The sequence below is a fragment of the Uloborus diversus genome, chromosome 10, assembly GCF_026930045.1.
Source record: "Uloborus diversus isolate 005 chromosome 10, Udiv.v.3.1, whole genome shotgun sequence".
NCBI classification, from domain to species: Eukaryota; Metazoa; Arthropoda; class Arachnida; order Araneae; family Uloboridae; genus Uloborus; species Uloborus diversus.
Window position 1 is genome coordinate 101,388,912 of NC_072740.1, and position 15,193 is coordinate 101,404,104.

Here is a 15,193-nt window from a genome sequence, read left to right on the forward strand (position 1 = left end):
ATCAAGTTTGATACAAGATATGTTTTTAAGTTCTGCATTAAAAATACAATATGTTGATAATTTTGTCTTGAAAATATTGAGAGAAAAACTGAAGTTTAATATTGTTTAACAAACAATCCCACTTTTGAGAAAGTACTCCCCTTCCGTCCCCCGACGATTTTGTGATTATGAATGAAACTACTATATTATTTCATAAATTTTCAAAAATTTATAACTGTGCATATGTTATGCTGTTAACCATGCTATTTGTCATTAGAAATTCAGAAAAAAAAAATTCCACGAATGATTCTAAAATTGCTTGTTTCATTGCTCTTAGATATGAAAGAATTGAAACTGATATGGCATACAATACTATAGTAAAGAATTATTTTTTAGAAAAAATCACGGAAAAAGGATTCCGAAATTCTCGGAAACGTCTTTGAAAATTGTTTGGAGAATTCCGAAATACTCGGAAACGTTTTCGAAACTTTCATGAACCACAGCTGCACAGAATACTCAGAAACATTTCTGGAAATTACGGAAAGAGGATTCCGAAATACTCAGAAACGTTTCTGGAAATTATAGAAAGAGGATTCCGAAATACTCAGACCCGTTTCTGGACATTACAGAAAGAGGATTCCGAAGTACTCAGACACGTTTCCGGACATTACAGAAAGAGAATTCCGAAATACTCAGAAACGTTTTTGAAAATTTCATGAACCGCAGCTGCACGATATACTCAGAAACGTTTCCGAATTTTTTTTACAGTGTAGCTTCTTTGTATTAGCAGATGCCGATGTAATTTTATCACTGTTTTCTTCGTGTAAAAACATATTTTAAACTAATTGATACGCTAAACTTAATTATTACAAACCATTATATGAACATTCACGACAATTTATGCCAATGTTTAAATTTTGCAATTAAATTAATAATTCTTTATTTTTCAAAATTGGTTCTCAGGTAGATGACGGGGGGGGGGCACTTGTGAACACAACATGTAGGGGCACATGTGAACATTTTCCATATCCTCTCCGCAATATAAATATTAGTGTAGACTCAATAAAAGTGTTAAAAGATATGTTAAGATTTATAATTATTATTTTGCTGCCATCAGTTTGTTAATTTAATAATAATTATTATTACATAATTATTAGTTATTTATTTTATTATTTTTACTCTTTAAATTCCTTAATTACTAAATAGTTGGCCAAAAATTTAGTGGTATATGATATTTGCAAGGAAAATAAAGACAAAATACTTCCTAAAAACTGAATTTTAGAATAATTTCATAATTCATCATCATATTATCTATGAAGCTTAAACATACTATATAACAAGAATAAACATTACATAATAAAATGTTGTTTGTATTGTTTAGTCTTATAAGATTGTTTCTTGCTGATCCAGTGATTAGAGCATGCTATGAAACTTTGAAATTTGACTGTGAGCAGAGTTATATAATTCGAAAGAAATATTTTCTTAATAACAGTTACTGTACGATTAAAACGGACACAGTATAGGTTGCAAACCCTTGAACATAATTGGTATATACGTATATGCTTCATTATAACGAATCTTTCGTTGAAATTTGACACCCGTCCTGCTCTCATATGTGCCCCCAAACTAAAGACATTTTTTTTTTAATTCCATAAAGTATAGAAATATTTTTTTTTAATCTGAAAAAAAAAAAAAAAAAAATCCAATGCACAAAGAAAATACTATTCAATCTGCACATGTTAAGCATATGAAAACATGTTCACTTCTTTTTTTTTTTTGCATTTATTTACATCCCTGAAACTCAAGTTCACAGAGGTGAGAAGTCAGAATAACCACACTAAGTTTTTAAAGCAAAATCTATATATCTTCTTGTTTTTCGACAAAAATCTCACAACTTCAACTATAGCTGAAAACAAATAAGGGGGCTCCCTTTTATCATGGAAAATAAAATTTGATGACATTACTGTCACGTATTAATGAGGAATGGCATTTCGTGTTTAGGTAACGGAGATGAGAATTTATTGTGTGACATGACTCCTTGTCCTTCTAAAACGAACTAAAACACAATATTAAAAATCAAATATACTTAAACAATTAGTATTTGTGTCACTTGTGAAAGGAATAATAATAAAATAAGTATATACTTTTAATTAAACAAGTTATTAAACAACATAAGCAGTCAGACAAGATGTGTGACATGCCACGGAGGTGAGTGTGAACCAAAAATATACTAAAATAAAAATTATTATTAAAAAAATTGTTGGCAGGGTTTAATAGATATATTTTTGATGAAATTAAAAATTCTTGTTAAATGAATTGTTCCTTAAAGGTTTTACTGTAAAAGGCGTGTGACAGAAAAGTTACACTTTTTGAAGAATGACCCATGAACTTTTATTTGCATTTTGGTTTTACCATCAAGGGTTTCCACGACTGCAGACTATGTTGAAGGTAAAACAGCAAATGAAGTTAAGTTTCAATTAATACAATTAAATTGATTAATTTAACAGCATAAACTTGTGTTTTTAAAGAAAAACATAGTTTGTGTCGGTCAGTCCCGCAGGGCCGCAGAGAGCGTAGATGGGCCCCTTGTCAGTTACGTCGCATGGCCCCTCCCGCCTCTTGTCAGTTATGTCGCATGGCCCCTCCCGCCTCTTGTCAGTTATGTCGCATGGCCCCTCCCGCCTCTTGTCAGTTATGTCACATGCCCCCCCCCACCGCCCCCACTCTCAAAAAAAGAAAAGAAAACAAAAGGGAAAAAGAAGAAAAGAAAAGGGGGTAAAGAAGAAAAAAAGGGGGGAAAGAAAGAAAAAAAAAGCCAAAACTGCTTACTTGAGAACAATAAACTTTATTTTAAGTGCCACAACAGTAAGTACACAAAGAGTAAGTTTTACATTATCTTTATGTTTTCTCTTATTCGAAGTCGTCTCCTCCCCCCCCCTTTTTTTTCTTTCTTCCTTTCCTTTTTTCTTTATTTTTTCTTTCCTTTTTTACTTTCTTTTTGTTTTTTGTATCCGTGCCGTCGGCCTCCGCCCCAAGGCCTAGACCCCTAGTTTCCGACTAGGCTGACATAGCCTCTCGTCGGGCCTGCAGTCCCGCAACCAATAGCGAGTACACCAGCGGGCCGGTTATGTACTGCCAAGGGGTGCGAGGGGATGCGACACCACCCAGTTTTTTAGAAATTGGGTTGTCAATTTTATTTTAGCGATGCTAGAAAAATAAAATAAAATAAAGAAGAAGAAGTAAACCTTAGCAGTCTTAAAAAGTTAAAATACTTTTATATCTTTGTCCCTCCTTATTTGCAAACGACAATAAATAATAATTGGAGTAAGAGTGGCCAAAATTATTTTTCGGTAAACTTTAGAAAGCGCAATCTTAAAATAATATTTAAGAGCATCCAAGATTTTATATTATTAAGATCACCTAAGTAAGAGCCCCCGAAATGTGCGTTTCAAACATTTTTTAACGAAAAATAATTTATTCAGAACGCTGTACAGACTCATAGTTTAGGGGTCCTCAGTTAAAAGGAAAAGGATAAGAATAATAATTTTTAAAAAATGATAACCTCTTAGGCACCACCTACATATTTTCTTTTTTAATACATTTAATTTAAAAAAAAATATTTTTTAAATAAAAATATCATCACAAAAAATCACAGGTAAGTGGAAAAATAGACTAGCCGCAAAAATTGGTTTTAAGTTTAAAAAAAATGAAAACACAGTGAGAAAGATATTCAAAATACAATCGAGGCCACCTAAAAAGTTCTTATAAGAGGAATATTCCATTAAACGAAAAGAACAAAAAAAAAATCAAATATATATATAAAAAAAAGTAATAATAATAATAGAAACATATTTCTAAGACTCACCCCCAAGTATTCGAAAGTTTTGTCTAAAAAGTGCTAGACGCTCTTTCCAGACAAAGCCATTAATAATATTTTTCCCACACATTATTCCTCTTAATAGCCAGACACGTGTCACATTACGCATGCGTATTACCGATCATTGATGAATTCGACGGAGGAATGATAACTTTCCCACGGAAGAAAATGCAAAATGAAGTAATTTAAAGGCATTCTGGGTAAAAATTATCAACAGTCGAATATCATTTGAGGTGCTTTTGAATATAGTTGGAGAAATCTTTGAAAATATTTTGTTTGGGGTTGTTACATGTACAGTTAGAAGTATTTTTTCTGTCTGATACGTTCCAGGAAAAACTGGATATGTCTAAAACACAGGAACTTGTTCTTCACATCTTATTCCCAGTATTTTTCATCTTTGGAATCTTGGCGTAAGTAAGAATATTTTAAAGTTGCTTTTAAAAAACTTTGAATATTTATTTAAAGCAGGTATTATATATATATATCTATATACATATTGGCAGAGCCGGATCTATGAGGGGGCAAGCCGGGGTTCTTGCCCCGGGCGGCAACTTCAGGGGGGCGGCAAATTCAAGTGGTGCATCCATGGGCGAACTGGCCCGCCGGCCTACGGGCCGGTGCGCCCCTCCCCCTTTGTACGGCCCTCTCGGCTTCATTTTTTTTTTTCACTCCCTGTTTGCCTTTGTTTTCTTTTTTCTGCCCTGGAAAAATGCGCGACTTCGGATTCTTTTCTCTTGCGTCTTAGAACATGTTCGTCTTCGGTTTTCTGCACAAACCTGGACTCCCGAAATGCTTTAGGAGTCCAGGTTGACGCCCTCTCTGGGGGACCTAGGCCACCCCTGGGAGCTTCCGGAAGGGAAAATAGGCTCAAAAGCTCCCTAAAAAATTTAACAGATAGGATAAAAATCATATAGGTGGGATTTTACTCTTTCTCGTGTATTTTGCTGACAATTGAAATTGATTAATAAAGTTATTTATTTTTTAAAACATTGCATGTTTTTCAAAAGATGACGGTAAAACGAAGCGAAGTTAAAGAGTGGGATAAGTAAGCACTTTTAGTGGGACTGAATTGGAACATGTGTACTAGCCACCGAAATAGTTTTTTCCCTATAATAAATTAAATAATAATTTACTAATTGCTTCCTCGTTGATTAACTACTGGCTCCGGGTGTAGGCGCCGTGCTACCAGTACATTTTAGGGGGCGGTATATTTCATGCTCAAATCCATAGAATAGTTTTTCCTTTACAAATATTCCAACTCACCCTTTCTTAAAAACGGTAAGGGGGGGGAGATGAGCCCGCAAATTTTGCCGGGAGCATTTACAAGCACCAGCGAGTAAACATATGACTCTCCGTCATGGGCGCAAAAAGGAGGGAAACAGAGTTGTCCCCAAAGAAAAAAATACTGCTAACTTTGTTCTAAAGTCTTTATTGTGCAACTCTAAAATATGAGTATTTGGTGTAACATCTGACTGGTATTACGCAGAACAAAGCATTAAATCAACAGAAGGATACTTAGTTCACGTATTACAAAGAGGTTCATTCTATAAATATTTAGATTAACTAAGATTATAGCTGAATCATCTTGCTAAGAGCATTGACATTGAGAATTTGCTGTTTACTAGCAGAAAGGCTTAGGATCATAAACACAAACCTTCAACGACATTTTATTGAAAATTGTGCTGTTGGCTCAGATCCATGTGACAGTAGTGAGTGGTTCAACCAAAAGAGGGGGGCATTCCCCCTTTTGATTGCACCAATGCCCGCCCCCCAGAAGGCTGAGTATATTATTTGTTCAAAACATTCCATATTGTTAAAGAGAAGAAACGAACATGCCTTGGGAAAACGAAGTAATTTTAATGGAAAAAAATATAGAATGTTGGCGAAAAATCTAAATTTCTTTTAAAAAAAGAGCCGTAAAAAATGTCTAGCGTTTCAGATTATTCATCAGTTATTCACGTATCACACCTCCTATTTCTCTTATTTCTCCTTTTTTTCCCCTAGACTATCAAAAAGTAAGAAAGTTTTCAAAATGCTACGCTTTGGAAGCCCCTCCTCCAGCCAAAACCATTCAAGAACGTCTCAAATCTCGTTTCCAGGGCTTCAATTTCGCCAAATTCCAGGGTACTGATTGCCTCGCCTTCTAACAACATCGAAAATCGTTTAAGACTGCTTTTATTCAACTACAATTTTGAATAATTGCCGAACCCCAAACGTTACCTAATGTGGTCTACAGTCGCGTATTTAAGACTTCAATTTCCAAAAAATTTCGGACAAGGCTCTCGAACCCCCTTTCTCTAATGCCACATAACTCGTCAAAAATTTGATTTCTAAAACGACAATTGATTGAGACGCTTAGCACGCAGTCCCCTTAAAATAAAGTGAGCTGCCGCTCCTGTATAAAATCTGAAGATGCAAAAACTACAATTCCGAATAAAATTAAGGTGAAAAGCTTTAAACACCTCTCCCTAGTATCACTGACTGTTGCTTAAAAACTTCGTCTTTAAGGACTTCTATTTCGAAATGTTTTTTTGAGAAGAGCCCCAGATCACCCCCTTCCCTAACATCATCAAAGTTTGCGGTAACTGCGTTTTGGAACTTCAATTTCAAACAATTGGGGGAGGGATGATTGATTTCACTCTAGTGTTCCAAAAAATCGTACAGAAAATAACCCCTGAGTCCCATCCGTTACCCTAACGTCAATAAATATCGCCTACAATAACGTTTTTAAGACTTCAGTTTCTAAAAATTTCCTCTTTAAGACTTCAGTTTCTAAAAATTTCCTCTTAAGTCCTCACGAAACTTTCTTCCCCGTAACATCAACAGAGACACTCTAAACATGCGTTCTTAGGACAACAATTTCAAAACTTTATCCGGGAGAGATCCCCCGGACCCCCCTGTAAGATAGGGAAAATTTTTAAGTGCGCCCCTTTAAAAATATTTTCTGGTTGCATCACTGCCAGGTTATTTTGTTTTTTCACCAGTAAAAAAGGATTTGGGCGCGAAAAGAACTTGCAGACATTTGCAAACTGATTTTGTTAAATTATGTCCTTTTTAACGAAAAATTTTTTCATTCTGACATGCTTAGTATAAAATGAATTTTTAATCAAACCCCTTTCGCACTTTACAGTTTATTAAACATATTAAAATACAATTTGGTAGAAAAATTTAAAGCAAGATGGATGTGGGGCGGCATTTTGAAGTTTTGCCCCACCTAGAAAACTTTCTAGATCCAGCATTGTATATTGGCAATTCTCTTTTTCGACTTTTCACAAGAGGTGCAATTTGACATTTTTTAGAAAGACAACGCATGTATTTTTGTTAAACTGCAAAAGTACATAAAACATCTTCATTTATTTTAAAGATATTGAGGATTAAATTTGTAATGTTTACAAAAATTTTCATTATCCAATTTTTTTCAATTTATTTTTTATTCTTGAATCGATTAATTTTTCATCAAAAATCAAAATGTACTAAAATGAAAATTGCTAAAGTATTAAACTTTTTAAAAAATATTCATCTAATATTTTTTTGAATTAGCTTCAGTACAATTTATCTTATGCACCATTCACAGTTGAAAAACTGACTTTTGAAAAATCAAGCATCCAAAGTCCAAAGTATGAGAAATAATGCACTTAATTTCATTTCATCCTCTTATTTCATATATATATATACAGGGGCGGACTGGCCAAGTCGGCTAGTCGGGGATCCCCGACTGGACCAACCGCCCGGTGGGCCACTTCAAGCATTTTTTTTAATTAAACTTCATACATTTAAATTCACACCTAACATTTTTTAGAGTGTCGTTAAAAAATAAATAAACAAAAACATGTAATTTGTTTAATCTGTGTAGAAAAAACGTTTGGAAACAGGTTTATTTTTTTTTCCACCCTAAGCAGGGACCGAAGTAAATAGCCGAAGTTCACCATGTACGGACACTTTCCTCTCTTTTATCAACTTTCTCTCTAGTTTTTAGAGCTCTGGGGGCCATGGCTCTCACATTAAAGAAACGGGAGGGGGCCAGAGAAATTGGGGTCCGACGCAGCCTGGAAAAGCGCCCAAAACGAAACAAGCGGGTTAAAAACTCGTATTTGTACTTCTGTTAACAAAAATTGAAGGGACTTGCACCATTTGACAAAGCGGCCCCGGCACTGCTATAAATGTATGGATCATGCTTTGGGGTGTTGATACATGAGCACGAGCAGGAGCATGCACAGGGGGGGGGGAGATAGAAGGGACAGCTGTTGGCCCGGTTCCGATCCTGAAGAAGGCCCGAGATTTTTTAAATGAGGGGTGAAATATATGTAGGGAAGTGGGGGGTAAACAAGATAGAGGGGGGGGGGGGCGTAAAAGTCATTTGTGACGTGCCCCAAAATTTCTGTGCACGCCCCTGTATTCACTGGTTGTGACAGATTCAACTAAATGCTGTCAGTTGGCAATATATTTCATTGCTCTGTTGTAAATTATCGCTACACAAGTATTTTCATCTTCGAATCGCATACGGGAGAGCTAAAGAAAGTGTAGACTACCATAAACTGAATCTGAAACAGAACAAAATTTCGACTTCGAGAGAGCTCCTGAACTTAGGCGGATTTAGGACTGAGTTCCGGGGTGCTGGAGAGGGCAAGGTTTCTTTTTTTTTTTTTTTTTGAGCTACATTAATTGAGGAGTAATTTATCAAAAGGGAACATGTCAAATTTTTTGAAAAATTCATTTTATGATACTTTCTAAATCTTTTAGACGACCTTTATCAAATCACTTACTTTCAAGAAGTCCGAACGTGGAAAATCATATTTTATTTAAGATTAAACTGTGGCTTTTTGATCAAAAAATAACAAAACCGTCTTCTGCACGTTTTTATTTTTAACAAAAATGGACATATCTTGAAAGAATCTATGGTACGAAGACTTTTAGATCCAAAGGAACACATGTCCAAAATCCTCAAATTTTAATCCACTACTTTTAGGTTCATGTAACTCGATAAGAGAATATGAGAAGGTGAAATATTAGAGTTTTGTTGAAATTGGAATTTTCAACATTCAGGTTTTCGTTCAAAAGGGCATATATCCAAAATTAAGATGGCGATATCTCCTTTTTTTTTGCAAAAACATTTCTTACTCTGGCCCTTTGATTTGCTGTGCTTTTGTGCTCAATTCTGTACCCAGAGAAGTTGATAAAACTATCTTGCTCTTACCTTAATTCGTTTCTCTCACCTTCTGAACATTTTTGGAAACTGGATTATGTTCCCTTTTGATAAATTAGTCCTCGGTTGTAATCAGGGCCAGACTTATGCTTAACGGGGGTACCTAAGGTATTTAAGATATGAGGTCTCTCTGTAGTCTAAAAGTCACCGACATTACTTGCGTTAAGTCTACAATTAAGGACTTTGATGCAAGAACCAGTTCAGTCCAAACTTTTTTTTTTAATTCATTTTTGCGTGTGGCCGATAGTATAGAAGTTTCGATTAGTGCTACAACGGGAACAAAATGTAAGATCAGACCTCTGCTTTCTAGTAAATAATGTGGGAAAGATATTTGCCTTTTTACCGGACACTGATGTTATTTGTTGGTCTTACCAAAAATGAGTAAGTTTGGACTTACTTAGTTCATGCTTCTTGCATCAAGGCCCTCAATTGCGTTTTTCAGATTTAAATATCGTAAAATTGCCAAAGTCTTCGAACCTTCGTCGTTCCCTTAAAGTCACTAAAGATAGCCTAAAATTTCACATTTTGAAATTTTTGTGGGAGAGCTATGTAACCCTTTTACAAGTACTATAGCCAAAAATTGATTTCAGTTTCAGAAAAAATGCCCTGAGGGAACCAATGTTTCCCCCAGACCAAAAAAGGGGCAGTGCGCTTTCAGATAAAAGGGTACTGTTTAGAGAAGTTTTGTAAAACACAAAAGGTGCTTCTTTTACATTTTGGTTTTCTAGGTTCATACAATGTTCAAGTGTTTTCCATAGAAGTTATTTTTAAAATATTGAAAAACTTTTTGATGATTAGTTTTAAAGGTAATGCAAAAAATATTCCGATATATTCTAATCAGATTCTTGTGGATAAGTTATTGAAACGAAAGAGTGACGTTTCAAGGACAGGCTTATGTGAATCTTTACCTTTTGAAAAAAAATTAGCTTTTGTGCAGTTTTGTCTAAACTTTTAAGGGGCAAGGAGGGATTATCAAGTTAAGGCTCAAAAGTTAGCTTAAAAGCGGAAGGGCACAGCGTTCTCCTAAAAATACTGGGGGGTTGGGAACACTCGAGAAACCTGCCCCTTTAATTTTAATGTTTTCAAACACATTATAAGATTATGTTTTTAAAATTCCAATGTCAAAAATTTAAGAAGGAGAGTCGCCGGATTCCCTATAGTAACTAAATGCAGTTTAAAATTGGGTAGAGTATACTTCAGTTTTTAAATGCTTCCAAATGAGATCACTGAGCCGCCTCCTCTCTCAAGCGTGACCAATGATAGTTTTTCGTTTTTTAATAGTTCAAAATCGAAACGTTTTTGCAGAAAGCTCCCGATGCTTCCCTGTTCCATTAATTTTACCAAGGGTATCCTAAAATTGTATTTCTAAAACTTCCCATTTTGGAGAATTTTTGGGAAGAGCCCTCGACATTCTATTTTAAACAAAGATAGCCAAAAATAGACTTTTTAATTTTGAAAAAAAAAAGTTAAGAAAACAAAATCGTGGGGGAACCTTTTCTTTTTCCTGTTTTCAACGTTACCAAAAATTGTAAAATTACGCTTTTTGACATCAACTTTGAAAATATCGCTTGAAAGGGAACTCTAGAACCCCTTCTCCCAATTCTTTTCGCCTTATGCCTATACAGATCAACTAATTTCGAAAAATTTCCGGGGGAATTTACCTGATTCCTCCCTTTAATCGTCCTTCCTATGTTGTCATATGTATGGAACTATAGCGGTCGTTTAATGTCTTTGCTCGGCTCGGAAGAATCAAAATCCGGTACTGGTTATTTCAACTTTTTTTAATTTACAGAGGTGGGCCAAAATACTCTTTTGCCGACTGGGCTAAAGTCAGCCAGTCCGCCCCTATATATATATATATATATATATATATATATATATATATATATATATATATATATATATATATATATATATATATATGTATATATGTGTGTGTGTGTGTGTGTGTGTGTGTGTGTGTAATCAAATTGTCTCAATTTAATTCATACTTCATATTCTGATTCAACGGGCGGGGCTGCTTCTGAGTCTTCTACTGGTTATGACGTCGATTCTCTGCGTTTCTTTTCCTTCTATCTCTATTTTCCTTTTTCTTTTCTTTTACTTCCTTTTTTTTTAAATCTGTTTTTTAAATTTCTAGGTTTGTATACGAAAAATTAAAATGTTTGAAGAGGACTGTCACCTCTTCCAAATGTTTGAGGGGGGCTGTCGCCTCTTCCAAATGTTTGAGGGGGACTGTCACCTCTTCCAAAGTCTTGAGGAGGACGCGTCCCCGAATCCTCGTAGGCCGTAGAGCCCGTGCTCGAACCAGCTTCAAGTCCGCACGAGGAAAAAGTGTAAGCTGTTTTTTTTTAATCTAAATTTTTCACTCTTAAACAATATAATTTGTAACATTGTAAGCCTATGACTAACTTATTTTTATTGGTGTAGTGGGGTTTGATACACGACAAAAGATTTGAACTTTTGATTTCACACGTTTTGTAATGTTTACATATGAGGCGTTCAGAGCTAAAGTGAATCAACTCAGAGAACTGCGTCTCTGAACGTTTCATTAAACACAATGCATTTTGGGCTCTTATTTTATGAGGCGTTCAGAGCAAAAGTGGATCAAGTCGTTCATAGACTGGAGATTGGGTTAGTATTAGTTTATAATAATTTTTGTTTCGCTTATTATGGATTTAAGAAAATTTTCGCTAAATTTCACGCTTTCTGCTGGTGAGGTGGAGTGTCTTTCAACCTAAAAAATTTCGAATTTTGCATTGAAACGTTTTGTAATGTTTACTTATTGCACCCCGGCAACGAAAATGACAGAACTCAAAAAAAAAAAAAAAAAAAAAAAAAAAGCAGCGTTTGATAAAATCATGGTTATACTCAATAGTAGTTTTAAGTGATTTAGACTTAAATATTACAATACTTGCAAAATAACTATGATGCGAAGTTTATTGGTTAGTTTTTGATGTGTAAACCAACAATGCATACTTGAAGTTCATATTTTTTTTAATTCTAAATTATATAATTTTAATAATGTGTCACTTTAGGTTATATCTCTTTTACGGCAACATGCATCAGTTAAGTAAGTTAACTTTGTGCGCGTTTTGTGGCAAATCAATAGTTAGTACGTTTTTCCAAACTTTTGAGTTGTGTCACTTTGTTGCCGAAAGGCGATGTATGGATTCATATGAATATGCGTATTTGCCACTTATGGTGTTCCTTCAGTTGTATTTATGTAATTATATCAATTGAAATTTGCATACTCTAATTTGTTAAATTTTAGGGAATATAGTACATAGAATTTCGTTGCCTAAAAGCAGCAGTAGGATATCGGGGTTAGATATGTTACTGCTGATGAAGCGACGATATAATTTTGGGCTACAAACCCACCTTATGTTAAAACGTTAAAAAAAAGATGTCCTACCAGTTAAGGTTTTCTCGTAAGTTCAAATGCTTTCACTATGAGGTTGTTCCCAAATAATGGCATGTTTAAGGGGGAGGGAGCTCGTTAAATTGTGACAGTTTATGAGACGGGAGAGGGTTCAAGTAGTGTGACATTACGCATTTTTTTTATAAAAATGTGCCCAAAAAAAGTGTAAAATGTGACTAGGAGGGAGGAAGGGGGAAGGCGAAGTGTGACACTTTGTGTCAAAGAGTAAGGGGAGTCAAAAATGTGGAAGAAAAGTGTGACATCATCTGTGGACAGCCCCTATACTCATTTACGTATAAAGTGGTGGAAATAGACAATTTTTTGGGGCAGTGTATGAATAGTGAACTTCCTAAACAGCAGTTGGGTATCCTTCGCAAGTAAGCTCTATAGAAGTATGAAGTGAAGCTCTATAGAACTGCTTAATGTTAATGCAAAAAAAAAAAAAAAAAAAACTTAACGCAAAACTGAAAAAAAAAAAGAATAAAATAAATACAGGGTAGTTACGATAATCGGTTCATTTTGCTGCTGTTTCTAAGAATACAATGAATAAAGTAAGACAGATGCAGAAATATAACTTTGTATGCGATTAAAGTTTGACAATTTTAATTTGTTTCATCGCAGTCCCTTTCATTTTAGCTTAAGAGATTAAGAGAAATGTAAAATGGAAAAGATTATTCAGAGAGAGAGAGAGAACGACTTCTAGCTTTTTTTTTCTTCAAAATGTATCTTTATTTTGCTCTTTAAAGAAAAATAATAATAATCTACATGTAGTCAAGTTGTCCCAATTTTAAACCGTTAGGTGGCACAACGGGACAGGGAATAGTGTACAGTAGCACATTGAGGAAAGCATAAAAAATCATCTATATTACGACAACATTTTATCATAATTAAATACAGATTGAGATATACATAGTGCAGGAAAACAGTTTTTAAACGACAAGATTTAAAACTACAAGATTTAAAAACTGGTTATAAAGTTAAAGCACATGTGTCCCATTGTGACCCCCTTTCCCCTACCGTGCACATTCCCTTCAATACGGAACAGACGTCAAAAACCTAATGGTTACCTATTGCAGATCTGTAGAAAATAATTAATAATCATCTAAACTAAGTAAGCTAATGAACATTTGTGTAGAGATCAATCAAAACTATTATAATCTTATAGTAGCACTCCTAGTTCCGCTCGTTCTCTAGTTGCCTAATTAAAAGCTAGCAAATACAGAGAAAACTATTTATACAGAATCACTGGAAAATTTATCATCTGGATCTCAGTGGAATTAAAGTAACATTTTGCAACTGAATGCCTTTGCAGAGTACTTAGCAAAACTGCGGAATGTTGAAATACGAGTGAAGAAAGTCATGTGTTGACCAATCATATGCAGATTATAATTTAATGTTGGGATTATTTTGCTTAGTTTTAAATAACTTCAATGCATTCAAAAAAGATCCAGCACTCAAATAAATTGAAATATTGCAAGGAAATTTGAATTTGGTTTGTCTTCTTGTTTTTTTTTCTTTTCTTTTTTTTTTAATACTTTACACTTGAAGAAATGCGAGAAAGTAAAAACGTGTTTGAAAAAAAAAAAAAAAACACACACGTTTATCACACGATGATTAATAAATCGGTTAAGAACTCTTTCACCAGTCAGTGAATCGACTACTTTGCCTTTTATATTATGTTATATCATAGATTCGAAACAGTTTTCAAAATTCTTTAGCTAATATTACTTCCTACGCTTGCATAATGGCTTATATTGCCGAAATGAACTAGGCACAGAAGTTGTTAATTTGACTTTTTGTGAAAAACCTAAAACTGAGAAGCTTCATAACACTACTTAGGGGAAGTCCTCAAATGATGTCATGCTTTGAGGGGAGGGGGAGTTAGTAAAATTGTGACGGTTTGTGACAAGAGGGAGGGAGAAGGTAACAAGATGTGTGATACCACATATTTTTTATAGCAATATACTTATTAAAATCAGCGTGACATGTGGCGAAGGAAGGGGAGGGAAGGATCAAATTTCTTTAAAAAAAGGGGGGGGGGGGGCATTATCATTTACGGACAGTCCTTTGTGGTATAAAAAACAGTAGGAACATGTTTAAAGCGTAACTAAAGACAATACACTTCCCACTATCACTAAAAACGAACACAAATCGAAAATGAAGAGCTTCATAAATATAGATTGTTTTGTTTCGATAGTCAATAGCATGAATGATCAAATGTAACAACTTCCTAAATATATTGCAGTCAACGCATCCCTTATTGTTTTGAGTAACAGTTTTACCTTCTAGCCAATAAACAAACCAGCAAACACGTTCGTAAAACGGCCGTAATTAATTCTTCTTTATAGTTGCGTCATTTTTACGTCACAAAACTTTTGATAGCGTTAAATTTAAAGGGAGACGTGTTGTCAGCAAATACGCGATGTTACTCATCAAATAAACGTGGACGATGGACTAGTCTCTGACTTTGTCGGAAAAATATTGCTGCAAGGTTCCGTGCCAAATGCTACCTTTTGACTAATAGCAGTGGAACTGCATCGATCCCCTGTACCGATCCCGATGTGGAACAAAATGTCCACATATTGCATCAGGATCGGTTATTTTTACCATCGGCTTGTTACTCAAGAAAGACTGATTTAGACCCGGTGCTATGTACTTCTTTTTCAGGCCCCTATCTGCATACCCGCAGACCCCACAGCGCGGGCGGGGAGGG

General features: G+C 34.8%; 1 long non-coding RNA gene across 3 annotated transcripts in view; it reads left to right on the forward strand.

Annotated features, from left to right (window-relative positions):
- The window catches only part of LOC129231558 (uncharacterized), a 145,374-nt gene that overhangs the window by 25,137 nt on the left and 105,044 nt on the right, over positions 1–15,193 (forward strand). For 2 of the 3 annotated variants that reach the window (XR_008581268.1, XR_008581267.1), the window contains exon 2: positions 11,200–11,395. This is a non-coding gene — a long non-coding RNA (uncharacterized LOC129231558). Of the gene's footprint in view, positions 1–4,121; positions 4,267–11,199; positions 11,396–15,193 lie in introns of those variants that run through there. The other variant, XR_008581269.1, reaches the window with a different exon arrangement.